This window comes from Photinus pyralis, unplaced genomic scaffold (genome assembly GCF_008802855.1).
Source record: "Photinus pyralis isolate 1611_PpyrPB1 unplaced genomic scaffold, Ppyr1.3 Ppyr1.4_LG8, whole genome shotgun sequence".
NCBI lineage: Eukaryota > Metazoa > Arthropoda > Insecta > Coleoptera > Lampyridae > Photinus > Photinus pyralis.
This window is the reverse complement of record NW_022170819.1, coordinates 21,632,980-21,648,644: the sequence shown is the minus strand read 5'-3', so window position 1 is coordinate 21,648,644 and position 15,665 is coordinate 21,632,980. Positions and strand designations below refer to the sequence as shown.

Sequence of the window (15,665 nt, the reverse complement as noted above, 5' to 3'; positions counted from 1 at the left end):
TTGATTCTTTGTTTTTTATTAAACTTTCTCATTGGCTGGCTGCGGTGAGTTTTTTAAAGACATGCGCAGTGATTAATTATTAGGGGAGAACCTCCTACAGTGACCAGGCTTCAACAGTGGCCACTTCTTCATAAATTCTTTAAAATTTAAAAGCTAATACTGTCCTCTACAGGGTACAAAGCGCAACATTCATAGTAAAGAATGTACCGGTAAAACATTTCGTCAGTGTTATGGTTGCCGCTCTTGAAAGTGCAGTGGTTATGTATACCTATAAAGTTACGCAAGTCTTTATACCGCAGTAATTTAGTAATTTTACTACAATAAACTACTGCATATGGGGCATGTTTTTAGCTAATGTTACTTTTTAAAATGTAGTTGTTTACAATTTTTTGGTCAAAAATGAACAACCACGTGGTTTCTTTAACAGTGGCCAGGTGTACTGTCCTCCACAGTGGCCACTACTTATTAAGTCCAATCCAAGTGCGAAAATTTGCATATGATGTAGCAGTTTCATTTAACAAAAAAATCAGTTGAAACAGTTGAAAAAATAATAAATGTGCTGGAAAAAACTGGTTTTATAAATCTATGAAGAACACCCTCTATATTCGGACGTCTGAAGCAACGTCCCTAGCCAGAGCTATGGGATTTAACAAGCCAGTTGTTGAGAAATTCTTTTCTCACCTTAAGGTTCTGTATGACAAATATAAATATACTCCTGGCCAAATATATAATATGGACGATACGGGCCTAACAACGGTCCAAGGTACAACTAAAGTTGTATCTTTCTGCTTCATACTTTCGAGTTGTAAGTACGCCTTCGCCAGCCACATAAGCACCTGTATGTCGCTATCGTCATAATCGTCCCTGTGCAACATCACAATATGTCCCCGCTCGATGGGCGTTATGAGGTACTCAAGGTTAGGGTCGTCGAGGTTGAGGAAGGGGGGGTCGTTACCCGCCGGGAAAGGTTCCTGGACAGTGACGGCCCCGAGTGCTTCATTAACCTCCTGTAATAACGCGTACCGCAGGAGTTTCGCGTATAGGCCCATGTTTTCGTACCCGCCAGTGCTTTGGGTGACTGCTCCCGAGATATTTCTCAAGGCCGCAGTCGCCTGAGTTTGCAGTCGGGGCTGGAGGGCACTACTGATTGCCTTTTCGGACAAAACTCTGCCGTTATAGAATTTTTCAATTTCGGCAAGGGGGAGTTTAACGCACTCCCACGACTTCCCGAAGATGAAAATATAATCATCGACTGCATGTAGGGGTGCCACCTGAGGTTGGCGCTTCCAGGCCGCCTCCGGCGGCACCAAATGCTAAGCGTGAGTGAACTACCATGCCAGCAATGTTTATTTCGGCGAGCTCGTCGCCGGCGTCAATTCTCATCCAAACATATCGGATGAAGTTCGCGGGCCCTATCGCAACGGGGGCGCGGGAGGCGATCAAGTGGTTGTCATAATCGAGCCCTTCCACTGAGTAGTCCCCGACGCGCATCCGACCCCTCTGGCGCGATGGGGCGCGTAGCTTTGGGCCGGGGATCGGGGTGTCTCGCGAGGTGATGCCGCGCACTTCCTCTGGCACAAAGGTGGACTCATCCACAGCATTGGCGGGCTGCACTCGATAATATTGGGAGCATCCAAATTCGGCTACTATCTCGGCCAGGGTGGGTGGGGCCCCAGTTCGTGCGCGGAGGCGATTGTACCTTGTGTAACGAAGCACCCGAAATTTCTCCGTTTAGTTTGCCGTTTACAAGAACCACCCTGTATAGTAACGGTTGGTTTCGGCTTTTAATTGAATGCAGCCAGCGTAACGACTGATGGTCGGATAGTACAGTGAAATGATAGCCTTTCGGATACGTTCTCATCTTCTCAATTCCCCACACAATGGCTAAGCATTCTTTCTCGGTAACGGAATAATTTGTCTCGGCGGATGTTAAGGTTAAGGTGCATACGCAATCACTCGGTCGTCTCCATCGATTTGCTATGCGAGAGCTGCGCCAAGTCGACTGTTGGAAGCATCGGTTTGTAGAACGAACGATCGGTCGAAATCAGGGCAGTATCGGTGCGTTGGTTAGACGGTTCTTTAGGGTTTCGAAAGCTTGTTCTTGTTCTTCGCCCCAACTCCATCTTTGGTGTTTTCGGAGGAGTTTGGTCAGTGGGGGATACGATGTTCGAAGAATTCGGGCCAAAACGGCGGTACCAAGATGCTACCCCAAGAAATCTTCTGACGGCTTTGATGTTGTGCGGAGTCGGTATTCGCTGGATGGCGGCTACTTTGTCTGGATCGGTTTGTAGACCTCCATCACTCACGACGTGGCCCAAATATTTCAGAGACGGTCGGGAAAATTGGCATTTTTCAGGATTGATTTTGAGATTAGCCCATCGGAGTCGGTGGAAAACTTCCTTTAAGTTGTCTAAGTGCTTGTGGAACGTTCTCCCCAGCACGATTATATCGTCCAGATAAGCGAACGCCCGGGGTTCCATTTCGGGCCCAATGACACGATCCAAAAGACGCTGGAACGTGGCTGGGGCGGAGTGTAAACCAAACGGCATGACTTTGAACTGGAAAAGTCCTCGGCCGGCTATGGTGAAAGCGATGATGGGTCGACTAGTTTTGGTCGGCGGTATCTGCCAATACCCTTGTTTTAGGTCGATGCTTGAAATGTAACGAGCTTGACGGAGGCGGTCTAAAATCCCATTTATAAACGGAAGAGGATAGGCGTCTTTAACGGTGACTTCATTGACTTTACGGAAGTCGATACAGAAACGCATCTTGCCATCTTTCCTTCGGACCATGACAATCGGTGAACTCCACGGACTTTCGGACGGTTCTATGATGTTCTCGGTTAGCATACGGTCGACTTCTTCATTAACGAGGGTTTGCATTCGGGGATGGTATCGTTGTTTAATCGGTGTGGGATCCCGGAGTTTGATGTCATGTTCGATTAAGTCGGTGCAGCCATTCAGGGTTTCGAATGCTGGTAATTCGGTTTGAAGAAAATCTCGTAATTCGGTTTCTTCGACGGCGGTTAGCGGGGTAATAACGGAACAGGGTGTTGAGAAACGGGACTAACTCAAGGAACAAGGAGACTGCCAAAGAATAAATTGCCGGTTTTTATGTTAAAATGGAGTTCGGTTCTGGAGAGAAAATCTATTCCAAGGAGTACTTCATAACCAAGACCTGGGGCATGATGGACTAAATGGGAAATTTCGGTTTCCAGGATGGTGATTGGAGCAATATAAGCACTATTAGTCCAGGGAATAGAGAGTTTTAACTTGCAAAATGAGAAGTAGTTCCAATTTCTTTTGCATGTCATAGACAGTCTTCTGGTGGTTAAGAATCTAAGTTTTCGACCTCCTACCCCTTGTGCTTCCCTCGTACCGCCCCCAAAACCTCTGAAATTTGGTTGGTTTCTTAGTTTTTCAATCATGTCTTTTTAATGGTTCACTTTAGAAAAAAATATTGTTATCAGAAATTGTAGACCATAAAATTCTACAGAACTTTGATATACACTACTTTTTTGTGAAATGTTTATTAAAAAAGATATAGAGCTTGAGAGTTGGTTATATTTTGAAGAATTCTGAAATTTCTATGTAGATGTTTTAACCAAATTTCATACTTTATCTCTATAATTAAGAGTTTTATGAGAAAATATCAACTTATCGTGGTATAAACCCCCCTACCCTGCACCCTTACCAAAGGGGATGCATAATAATTCAACTTTCAACCCTTGCTGGTGGGGATATTTGAATCACTGTGAGATTGTAGCGCTTTCTAATATACTTTTGAAATTAAAAAATTGTCTCACTTCAGTTCAGTTTCACCCCCCCCCCACCCGCGCGCGTAGAAATAGATATTTAAACGCTCTTGTGAAGTTAGTCAGAGAGTACAACGCTTATTACATATGTGTTCTATTCCTCTTTAAATATCTATTCCTACCGCGGTTGGGGGGGCGGGGGAGGGGGGATGAAGGATTTTAAGAATGAAGCTGAACTGAAGTGAGATAATTTTTTTGTTTCAAACGTATATTAGAAAGCCCTACAATCTCACAGTGATTCAAATATCCCCACTAGCAAGGATTGAAAGTTGAATTATTATGCATCCCCTTTGGTAAGGGTGCAGCGTAGGGGGATTTATACCACGATAAGTTCAAGATATTTTCTCATAAAACTCTTAATTATAGAGATAAAGTATAAAATTTGGTTAAAACATCTACATAGAAATTTCAGAATTCTTAAAAATATAAGCAACTCTGAAGCTCTATACCGTTTTTAATAAACATTTCACAAAAAAGTAGTGTATATCAAAGTGGTGTAAAATTTTATAGGCTACAATTTCTGATTACAATATTTTTTTGTAAAATGAATCTATAAAAAGATATGATTGAAAAACTAAAAAACCAACCAAATTTCTTTGGTTTTAAGGGTGGTACGGGGGAAGCACAAGGGGTGGGAGGTCGAAAATTTGGATTCTTAACCACCAGATATTCTACCATAACATGCAAAAAAAATTGGAACTACTTCCCGTTTTGCAGGAAATGGTCCATTTTCAGTCTCTATTTCCTGGATAGCGATATGTTTGTTAATCAGTCCTATGATGTATCAAATCCGTTACAAATAACGGAGCCGTTATGAACCAAAATAACCAATTTCCGTTAGTAGCTAAGATTTCGTATGATGTATCAGATTGTAAGCATGGTTATCTTAACGGATCCGTACACGTTGCCCGGTTATGAGTAAAATAACGGACTGTCGTGAACGGAACGAAAATCGTGGAAGTTATGTGTTTAACTGGGGTACAGAGTAAATAGTTTGCGTATTTTGTATTGAGATCAATCAATCATTCAAAATCCAAATACATTTGCAAGACCTGCACTCAAACTTAATTACCTACAGATTAATTCATTTTCACATTTCGCCACTGATCTCCAGTTTTCCGTGGTCCGATTCCTTTAGCGCTTATAGTTGTTGCAAATGAATCCGATAATGCTCTTACTTTAGTGGCTTGTTTGGACTGGTCTTCCCCGTGATCAGTATTTTATTTGCCTTGAGAAAATCCAGCAAATATTCGTAATTGTCGTTTGTCGTTTTTTGCAAGCGTTTTATTTGCACATTTTGCGTGCACCCATGTATATCCATCGCGTGGTTTTGAAGAATAACGACGTTTATAAAAACAAGACGGAAACAAATGTCAGTTTACTTGTCAGCGTAACGGAATGCCCGTTTTAACGATACGGGTGATCTGTTTTCTTTGTCGAGCATAGCGTATATTGAATACTTATCACTCTTTCTACATTTAAAGCTGTTAAAACTAAACCAACGACAAAACTTTTTTCCTTTACTAAACGGAAGCGGTTATAGTAGTGATATGTCATACTAAAAAATTGCTTCTCCGTTTAAGAGTAGGCTAAAGTACTCCGTTAAAGTTACGTAACGGATTGCGGATATTAGTAACGGATTTAATACATCATAGGACTGAATGAATGAAATGGCAGATCCGGTGTCAATCAAAGCAGTAAACGGGTGGCCATGAATGTGAACTGTAATAAACGGACGGGGGTCGGTACCTTGGATCGCAGCAGCCGAGGGAGAAGTGTCAGCGGAATTTCGGACGGGACGGTTAGGTGGATTACTTTGGGTCTGACACCCACATTCTCGGGACATTACTCCTCGTCTACCACAGCGCGAACAGAAGAGTATGGGTCGGTTGCGACACTGAGATCTCCAATGCCCAGTTTGACCACACCTCCAGCAAACTGGAGCCTCACCGGACTCTGCAGAATGACTGGGCGCAGGCGGTCTAGAAGCGGTATTAACAGGGGCGGAAGGCGGGAAATTTCTGGTGGTATTGGGGTTGGGCTGTTCAATTAAAAGTCCGACCGGCCGTCTAGCAAGATGGAGTATTTTCCTGCAGCAGTATGACTTCGAGATCCAGTACCGAAAAGGAATCCTCAACCGTGTTGCCGATGCTCTTTCCCGTGATCCTTTACCTCATACCGAGACCGACACTACCGAAACTTCCGACGTACCGATTTTTGCCGTTGAATTACCCGGATGCTCTTGGTACCGACATAAATTTAATGCCTTAACCGACAGACCCGATACCGTACCGGATTATTGCATCCGTAACAATAATTTGTACCGTCATTTTCATTCTAACTCATTGAAAGATGAAACCGTTACCGATCCGTGGAAACTATGTGTTGCCATTAAAAAACAAAAAAAATTCCAAAATTCCAACAGGAGCGGTCGTAGGCGGACTAATTAATTACGGTATCTCCATGGCATTGCGGAAAATGCTCCATATCACGGTCTTCTTGCGTAACGAAGCCCAAACCAACCGTTACTATACAGGGTGGTTCTTGTAAACGGCAAACTAAACGGAGAAATTCCGGGTGCTTCGTTACAATATTTGTCACTATGTCCTCCTAAGATCAACAGTAACCGGTTTTTTGTCAAATATCAAAATAGGAAATACCATAACAAGGTTGTAGGTATTTATAAACTGGCATCAACTGCTCAACCAGCTCAAGGCGTAGTAAAGTATTTAAATTTACCAGATTCTACAGAATTCATCGGTCACTGCTTAAGAAGAACGTCTCTACTGGTGAATGCCTGTGCAGAACTTTTGCCCCTAAAGTGGCATGGAGGATGACAATCCTCGACAGTTGCAGAAGGTTATGTTGACCAATCAATAAGCAACAAGCAGAACAAAAAAAGTTTGAATAGTACGAACAGCACCTAGCTAGTACTAGTTGGTAGTACTCATCCGGGAATAGTTCATGGGCACATAGCTGTGGATTCCCAAATAGAAGCTACTACTACTTGTCAATCACATCAAAGAAATCCACTGAATGCGCAACTACATCCTTGGGAATGGACCTCAACTGATGAGAGCGACAGGTCCTGTATCATATGAGACCACCAATAGTGAGTCGATACTTCAACACCAACTAATCCAGCCGGAGAAGCTACAAAAACTGAGGGTGAACACGGCGGCGAAATCAAAAATGGAGAGCCAGTATTACGACAATCAACACGAGAGAAACGGGCATCTACGTATCTTAAGCACTACTTGTAATTATGATTCATTATTATAAATGATATCACTATTCTGATAGGGGAGGGTTGTCATGTATGTGTTATGTTATGGCAACACTGAAGTGTGAATGTTAAAATGTAATGGACGTGCAATGTGCTTGTGCTTCGTACGCTCGATATTAACGGATGTATGATAATCCCAGGGTACAGAATGTAAAAATGTAAACACATCGGCACAGTACGTAAGTGGGGATAAGTGGCTTGCCGCATGTGTCACTCGGTACGCGAAATAGTAGAGTGTGACATCATCGAAAAAAAAAGCTTGAACAAAAATCATATAATCGGATCTGGTCCAATTATGGATCTAAACCATTCGAGGACACAGATACACAAATTTTTATATATATATATATATATTATATATATAATTATAGATTTGTAATATATGTATTCGTACACAATGGTAATGAGCTGATGACATAACATTCCTGAAAACTTTGTGTCCCGAATTATTTTGTCTGCTCTGGAAAAGCTTAATAACCTTCATTTAGGTGCTTATCATGATATTGCTTATAGGAGCTGTTAGAAATTGTAAGAATTTTTGCCAAACATGTTCTGCTTTTACTGCTACTTCCGCGGATATTTCAGCGAACGTTGGTTAGTTTCGGTCTTCTTATAAGAACCTAGCGACCCGAGACAATTGACAGTGCATCTCGTTTTCAAAGGTATCGACCCCGGAACTTGTTGATTTTGCATAGTAAGTATCAGTATCTTAAATTGGTTGGTTTAATAAACTACACAAACCATCTATTGCTTCTCCAGTAACCCTGTATTATTAGTATAGTATAAGACCTCTCTAATGGTTGGGATAACCTATTTAGGTATACGCCTGCTAAAGGTTCTAAATGAATAGCTTTCGATACAAGATCCACAAATACGAAGAAATAGCATTTATATGTTTTCAATTCACGACCCTTTCTATCCTTTGATACAAGAGGGCCTACGTAATCCACTCCGGTTGTCTGAAATAGATGCATTTGGGACACGTGTTATTTAAGTAAATTTCCTAGTAATGGAATACTTGATTTAATATTGTATCTGATACTTACATCGAGAATACTGTTTACATACTAAGCTTCTACTTGTAATGACGAATAGGTTTGCCTGACCACTAATAAAGTTTACGACCGTATCCTCCCGTGAGCAAACATTAATTTTACGATTTATGGGGTAAGAATATTCGCAATCAACTAAAGGTAAACTAACAATTTTAGATTTCATTTAAGAGAATCCTTTTAAGCAGCGAGTTTTTAAATTGGGCTCATTCCGTATTTGCATCAAACAAGAACGTCGAACCATTGCACTATAAATTGCAATTTGTTTAAGTGCTTTGTGGATTTCATCTGCATCTGTGAGATACGAAACTGTAGTAATATAATGATATAATTATAATTAGCGTTGAAATTCTTAGTCTTTTTTTAAAAATTATAATCGTAAAAGGTTCCAAAAAATAAGACATTTACTAACTAACTGACGTTTCGCCCCAGAGCAGGGACTTTTCCCAAAGCTTACATTCACCAGACGAAGCGTGTTGCTGTCTGATCGCATTGTCGAGGTGTAAATACCACCGTACGTCCGACTTACGGTGGTATGTACACAAGATTCAGGAATAAAAGTTATCAGCAGTTTCCCACCACTTATCCAACTTCCTCCTAAAATTATATATAAACCAGAACACATCTAGAAAAGCGAATCCTTAAGACATCATGACTAACACTCGGTCTTAGCAACACTTTGTGCGATCGTATGAAAGCGCTGGCGTGGTTCCCGATGTCCGGTTATTAACAACCCTCTCTTACATGATCGTGTGAGAGGTTACCTGCACCAACTACTCAGCAAACACAGATACATTATGTTTATATAAATGATGTTTGAAGTATCAAGAACAGATATATAAGACGTGGATTGCATGTAACAAACTATTACCTCTCAATGTCAGCAAGATTGCTCCTTCTTCGTTGCGGAACATTGCTGTACTAATGTAATATAATCGTTACTAGTGTGTTACATTTATGTACTCACTATGTAATCAGCATATTACATACTTGTTATCTTCTAAAAACTGCACATGTTATATCATGTGCTATTTATTTTCGTGCAACAATGGCACGATCCTATTCCGGAAGTTTTTCAAAACCTCCAGCCAATCTTTCCTGGCAAGAGTAATACAGGGTGGAGCGCGAGAGACAGATGGATTATAAAATGAAAAAACATTACTAATTCATGAAAAATTCTCAAACTTTTTTTACCTCATGTGTAAGCATTGGAAATTTAGATTTATTTGGTTTTGAACAGCGTATCTGGCATATGGGCACCCTCACTTTGAATACACTGATCAAGACGTTTTCTGAAGTTTTCGTGAACTCTTCCGAGCATTTCAACAGGAATTTCAGCGATGTTGGCCCTGATGTTGTTCTTGAGGTCTTCTATGGTCCTTGGACGATCATTGTAAACCTTGGATTTGAGGTAGCGAAAAAGTCGCAAGGGGCCAAATCTGGCGACCGCGCTGGCCAGTCCAAATCGCCTCTCAGGGAGATGAGGCGCCCGAGGAACCTCCCTCTCAAAAACTCCATCACTCTTCTTGCTGTGTGGGCGGTGGCCCCATCTTGTTGGAACCAGACGTCCTCATCCACACCCATTTCATCTAATGCATGCAAGAAAAACTCCTGAATCATAGTCAAATAACGCGCCGAGTTGACGGAAACGGCTCTGTCATTTTCCTCAAAAAAATAAGGTCCGATGATCCCATTTTTCGAAAGTGCACACCATACGGTTACCCTATCGGAGTGAAGAGGCCTCTGATGGAGTTCCCTGGGGTTTGTCTCGCTCCAATAGCGCATGTTTTGCTTGTTGACACAACCGCTAAGATGGAAATGTGCCTCGTCAGAGAAGAACACAACAGCGTCTCGAGGCAGCGCTGCAAGGATATTTTCACTCGCGATTTGTCTGGCTTCGTAATCACGTGGTTTCAATTCCTGGACGACTACCATTTTGTAGGGATGCATATGCAGGTGTTCTTTGATTATTCGATGCATAGATCGTCTCGAAATGCCAAAGACTTGTGACTGTTTCCGAATTGACCGCCTTGGAGATTGTTGAATGGCGACTCGAACTCTTTCAACGTTTTCTGGGGTAATGACGGAGTTCTGAGGCCCCGTACGATGTTCCACTGACCAAAACATTGTTGCGACTTATTAGCTACAAAACATAAACTTCCCATTCCCCTCTTTCAGATAAACCCCCTCCCAGACCCCTGTTGCGCATGCGCCACGCACGGCGCCTCTACCAATTCCATCTGTCTCCCGCGCTCCACCCTGTAGTATAGAACAACGTAAGACCTTCCGAAGGGGCATCTCTAAAAAGCATTATGCGGTCACAATTGTTTTACTACTGCTTCAGATTTTACGCAATTCTGTAGAAACTAAAATAAAATTATACCGCAAAAATGGTGGTCATTGATCTTAGATAACCTTGCGAATGAAATATGACACCACAAAAATAGGACCATTGCCCTTAAGCATTAAATAAGATAGGGCAAAAAATGAGGTCATTAAACTTGTATGACCTTCAAAATGGAATATTAATATCGCAAAAAATGGAGGTCATTGAACTTTGATAACTTTGAAAATGAAATGCGACACCGCAAGAAGTGGAAGTCATTGAACTTTGATACCATTAAAAATGAAATACGATACCACAAAAATGTGGTCGTTGCACTTTGATGACCTTCAACATAAAATATACCATTACAGAAATGGGGTCATTGAACCTTAAAATCAAAATAATATAAGACAAAAATGAGGACATTAAACTGTGATCACTTTGAAAATAAAAATAGATGACATTAGAAAAATTGGGTCATTGCTTTGTAATGACTTTGGAAAGAAAATGTCACTCCAAAAAAATGGTTGACATTTGGTAAAAATGGGTTCATTGTCCTTGGATGATCTCTACAATGTAATTCGGCACCACATAAAATTCAGTCATTGACTTTTTGAATCTTTGCTGTTTAATTTTTTATGTTTAATAAAGCGGCATATCTTTTCACGTAAAACCAAATGTTTCTTCTTGACAACAACGTTCATTATTTTATCCAAATTTGAATAGGTTTTTTTCTTAGACTCCTACAATATATATAGTAAAGAGATCACTGCTACAAATATAACTGCAATCTGTCTAACACTCAATAAACGCGCAGGTGGATAGCGACTTTACTAGCGCATATGTTAGGTACGTTACAAAAAAGTAATCCCACTGCGCGACTCAATACAAAACACGAGAAGCAATTTCAAAACTCGTCCTCCATTAGCCGCAAATTCGCCTTGAACATTTATCATAAATCTAACACTAGTCATTTCAACCGCCACCTTTAGAAATTAGTCGCTCGCCGATAGCACACAAAACTAAAAACGATGAGGGACAAAATTTATTCGGTCGGTTATTCTAGGGTCACTTGATAAATGTGAGCGAGTACAAAGGAGACACAGAGAAAGATTTGGCATTTACAATATATCTGCAAGGGTTTCTGTTCGTGATGTTACTTCTGAAGTTGTTGTAATGCTTATCCAGTTCGAGGTCTATAGAAAATCGATGACTTTTGTTAAGAGAACATCTCACAGAACCATGTCGAATCATTTACTGTATGTCTTTCTGATCCGAATAGGTTTTTTGTATTGTAAAGTTCGATTTTATTTCGTCTATTTACAATATTAGAACATGCAACTCATTAGGAAATACAGATATACCTTTGTTAAACATAAACATATAATACCAAACAAAAATATGTAAATAATTTTGATGTAGATTGTAAGGAAATCTAATTACCTAACTACGGTCAAACATCGTTTATTTATTTAAAGTTGAGCACAAAATGACTTGTTCCCATGAAATCGTCGCAATTATGTAGTGGTTAGTATATATTAAGCTGAATTGAAACGAAATGGTCCACTAGGTTAGTAGCACTTCACCTATTTCTACAGAATGCCCAAGGAAAGTATTATTTATATACTCGTAGATGCGTTATATTGATATTCAGATGCCGTCTCACATGGTTCGTTGGTGTGAAATTACAATACCGTCGGAGAGACTTGTAAAGACCTTGTTTAAGTGTAACATTCTCTCAATATATCGAGTTATTAATAATAATTATTAGCTAGTCACCAGTGTCAGTGTCAATTTGGACTTATTGGACAATTGGTCAAACCCCCGGGATCGTTAATCAAGGACTAAATTTCACTTTTTAGACTGCGACTTTGGGCAAACAACAAAATTCCATGGAGATCAGCACGCGGTAAGCTCAGGCAAAGTGGAGGTGGGTCGGGGTGAATATGGTGGTTCTTATACATAAGCAAAGATAAAGCAAAAGGGAAAAGTAGTAATAGTAATCCGGAGAAAATATTAATATCAAAACAGGCTTCCCTAGAAACAACCGTTAAGTGAATCGAAAACCAACGTAACCAAACATTTAAATTAGGGAATCGAAGAAAATAACAACATTTATCTTTGCAACCTTGTGAGCTCAGAAGAGCGCGTTCTGCCAATCTGTAACAGAGAACCACACATACTAACAAATAAAAGGATTAGTGAATCGCGCTGCACAAAAAGTATTGCGAAATAGCAATGTCTGACAAGGGAAGCTAATCGTATACTAAAACTGTAATTAATACTCAAAAAGAATCAATAATGCGAATGACTTTACACTAGCAAAAGCAAAAGTTTGATCGACCACGGGTGTCCTTAACGTTCCGGGTGTAGCATAAAAGTGACGTTGAAAACATTTTATTTAATTGCGGTTGATATTGAATGCCTAATGTTTTAGTAATGTTCCTACGATTCGAAGATGCTCTTAATTTTAATATTCTATGTTTAGCCTCATATTTCACTAACTAAATATGAGGCACCTCCAAACTTTTTTATCGTATCAGGACAATGCTTTAAAAAATGAAATTTGGGTTTTAATAGTTGTTTACTAAAGTAAATGTATTCATCAATTAAAGTTGATAGTATGTCGGAATAGTTTATTGTAATGGGAGAATACAATACGATATTTAAAATTTTTTTGCGCAATGTTAGATAAAGAGGCCAAACTTGAAAGTATAAAGTCTCCAATCAAAAGGCCAAAATATCTTAACAAGTTAAAAAGTAATCGTAAACGATTTACATAAAGCGCATTTCCACTTGCATTCATTTCCCATTTGTAAGATGCAACTTCTGTTAAAATCGTAAAAATCCGCCCACAAATATGAAAGATAGCGTTGCGCATGGGCAATCCATTGTTGACGTGCTACTTCAATTTCAGTTTATGCGAAGAATTTCATTTCAATGCTTTTCTAAATAAGAAAGTTGGAACTGCGCATGCGCAAACCTAAATTTTAAAACTAATGTTAGATTTTCCTTTGTTCCAAGCGCCTAAGTATCAAATTTCACTTAAATAGTTCCATAGATAAAAAAGTTGGCACTGCGCATTCGCAAAATAAAATTTTGAAACTAGCGCTAGATTTTCCTTTATTCCAAGTGCCTATGTATCACATTTCATTTAAATTCTTCCATAAATAAAAAAGTTGGCACTGCGCATGCGCAAAACCAAATTTTGAAATTGGCGTTTGATTTTCCTTTATTCCCAAGTGCCTATGTATCAAATTTCGTTTAAATTCTTCCATAAATAAAAAAGTTGGCACTGCGCATGCGCAAAACCAAATTTTGAAATTGGCGTTTGATTTTCCTTTATTCGAAGTGCTTATGTATCAAATTTCGTTTAAATTCTTCCATAAATAAAAAAGTTGGCACTGCGCATGCGCAAAACCAAATTTTGAATTTGGCGTTTGATTTTCCTTTATCCCAAGTGCCTATGTATCAAATTTCGTTTAAATTCTTCCATAAATAAAAAAGTTGGCACTGGGCATGCGCAAAACCAAATTTTGAAATTGGCGTTTGATTTTCCTTTATTCGAAGTGCTTATGTATCAAATTTCGTTTAAATTCNTGTAAGGTAACAATGTACCCGTGCCTTTATTTATGGGAGCGTGTAAACGCTCCTTTACAAATGCACTACATTGACATCAATAGATGTCGCTAACTAATCATTAATGATAACATAATCAAGTGTCATTTCCACTTCCTAGTCGTAGGCCTAATCATGGCTGTATAAAAGGAGGATCCCTTGAGTTTAGAAGACACTTCTATCCTGTCATTTGATGACCGAAAACCTGAATCCAGACCCGAAACTGATAATCATTCATCCGATTTCCCGTTTGCATTCGATACCGTTTCCGTTCCGCTTATATCCTTAACCCACCTGTCCCTGCACCCTTAACCTCGCCATTCATTCGAAATCATCCAGTCCTTGAAAGACGAACCCTCAAACACCCGGAAGTTCGATACCTGTGGGGCCTGTGACCCGCATGTAGCCAGCTCCCGCTTGCTTGATTTAGTCGTAAGGTTGTGAACGTTAAGCGGAGGTAGTGGCCGTGTCACATCTTGCTTTTCGTTACCATACTATCACCAGTCCCTTAGATACGAGGCGAGTCAAAGTACGGGAACTGGGAACTGTGGGGCCTTCGACCTGCATTCCTCCAGTTTGCGACCGTTGATTCTGCTTCAACCTCGAGCGTGGTGTACGGGGGTAGTGGCCGTGTCACATCCTGTGTACCACCTCTAGCATAAGTACCATACCGCACTGACGGGCCGAGTATTCGGAAGTGCTGGTGTCATTCACCTGAAATAGAACCCGGCGGCACCAATCATTCGCACCCCGATTCATCGATAGCTTACCAACTCCCGGATAAAAACCCGCTAATCGATAAACTTACAGCTACCGCCAAATTAGAGTACCGCTGAGCCGAGGCGATCAGCTCCGACATCTCGACACCTGAGATCGCCGCCATTGCCCTTTTACCGCAACCCGAGGCAACGGCATAGCAGAATACTACCGTATCGACAACACCAGGGATACCAACTAAATAATAATTCTATATTCTGTGGTATAGATACACGGTGTTCAAAAATAAAAGGAAACTGGTGTGTAAATAAGTTTTATTTAGAAACCCTGGGGCACGACTGTAGCTACCCGCGTGCCCACCGAAAAACCCTTACAGTCTCTCACATGGTTCGTTGGTGTGAAATTACAATACCGTCGGAGAGACTTGTAAAGACCTTGTTTAAGTGTAACATTCTCTCAATATATCGAGTTATTAATAATAATTATTAGCTAGTCACCAGTGTCAGTGTCAATTTGGACTTATTGGACAATTGGTCAAACCCCCGGGATCGTTAATCAAGGACTAAATTTCACTTTTTAGACTGCGACTTTGGGCAAACAACAAAATTCCATGGAGATCAGCACGCGGTAAGCTCAGGCAAAGTGGAGGTGGGTCGGGGTGAATATGGTGGTTCTTATACATAAGCAAAGATAAAGCAAAAGGGAAAAGTAGTAATAGTAATCCGGAGAAAATATTAATATCAAAACAGGCTTCCCTAGAAACAACCGTTAAGTGAATCGAAAACCAACGTAACCAAACATTTAAATTAGGGAATCGAAGAAAATAACAACATTTATCTTTGCAACCTTGTG

At 40.3% G+C, this 15,665-nt stretch overlaps 1 long non-coding RNA gene across 1 annotated transcript; it reads right to left on the bottom strand.

The window, feature by feature from the left end:
• Positions 1-14,080: 14,080 nt before the first annotated feature.
• On the bottom strand, positions 14,081-15,177 carry LOC116179833. The gene is made up of 2 exons (XR_004147049.1): positions 14,391-15,177; positions 14,081-14,319 (listed from the first exon to the last, which is right to left on the bottom strand). It is a non-coding gene; the product is annotated as an uncharacterized LOC116179833 (long non-coding RNA).
• Positions 15,178-15,665: the final 488 nt, after the last annotated feature.